Here is a 1,264-nt window from a genome sequence, read left to right as displayed (position 1 = left end):
GCTTGCAATTAAATAGCAAGAAAATCTCAATTCCTCAAAGCAACAATAAGCTGAGACCTCGGCTGTTAATAAATGGCTTAAGGAGCTGGATGCGCTTCTCCGACCAGCATCAGCAATGGCGCAACAATGCAGTACAATCGCTAAGTATGACGTGATTTCTCGTTATAGAATGAGTAGAAGGATTACTCGATTGATTTCAGATATCAGAAAGCATCTCCAATCAATTCCTTTGATTAGCATGCTCCAAAATGAGGAGCTCCTAGAGAGACTTTCAAGAATCGAAGAGTTGCACGCCTCTCACAGGTGCAGAAGCTCCCTCTAGCAAATGCATTCGCTTCACTTATTCATTAATCATCAGGAATTAAATAGATACATAGGCAGAAAACAGATTCCTAATTAATAGGAACTGAATGTCAAATAAAGAGGAAATCATAACTAAGTAACCTATTCTCCATTAATTTCTAACATCCCCCTTAATGGAGAAAGAGATTTTTAAACACACCTAAAATGCTAAACAAATCAAACTTCAGTCTTCCTAATGGCTTAGTGAATTGTAGTTCCCGTGTCCTTGTCATCTTCTTCTTCTTCGTCATCCCCGTCTTCCTCGTCTTCATCGTCTTCTTCATCAACTTCCTCTAACTCATCTAACTGGCAAGCCTCACCAGTAAACCATGACACAGCATGTGGAATTATCTTATCCCTTATAGTTGAACCAATGTCATAGTCCTGCTCCATCAGATCCTGGAGGCTCTCTGCACCACTTAATATCCTTTAGATACTTCAAAGCACCTTCATCACGGTCTGTTATCTGTACAGAAAGCACTTCGTTGGTCTTCATTGCAGTGAGCCAAAACTCGGGAACTCCTTTTTCTTTTTCTTTGTTCTCATCAATTGAAGCATTATTCTCAAACTCGTCCTTACTTTCAACATCATTGATACCATTTACAATTTCAAAACGCTTTGCATATAGTGGTTCATACAACTTCTGATATTTAGCTTCCAACGCTGCTCTTTCCTCAAAGAATTTTGCTTCAAGTTCATCATGCTTGCTCTGAATCTCTTGCAAAGCTGACACTCTGTTTTTAACAACAGGTGAAAGAGAATCAAGAAAACCAGATTGCTGTCCAGCAAGATGTTGCAACTTATCCTTCAAAGCATTGACCAAACCAACACGGTCCTCAGCACTTAAAGCTGCAGAACCAGTAGGCAGGGCGGAGCCGAGATCTGCCATGCTGTAGGGCGCGAGCTGTTCTTCAGAGCCCGC

The 1,264-nt window shown here is 40.9% G+C and overlaps 1 pseudogene; it reads right to left on the bottom strand.

Annotated features, from left to right (window-relative positions):
* Positions 1-718: 718 nt before the first annotated feature.
* LOC149264735 (nucleosome assembly protein 1;4 pseudogene) lies at positions 719-1,264 on the bottom strand (annotated as a pseudogene).

The sequence above is a fragment of the Pinus tabuliformis genome, chromosome 6 (genome assembly GCF_031772625.1).
Source record: "Pinus tabuliformis cultivar Carrire ecotype Pingquan chromosome 6, CPIR1, whole genome shotgun sequence".
Classification (NCBI taxonomy): Eukaryota; Viridiplantae; Streptophyta; class Pinopsida; order Pinales; family Pinaceae; genus Pinus; species Pinus tabuliformis.
The sequence above is the reverse complement of the archived record's forward strand: the minus strand, read 5'-3'. Positions and strand labels throughout refer to the sequence as shown.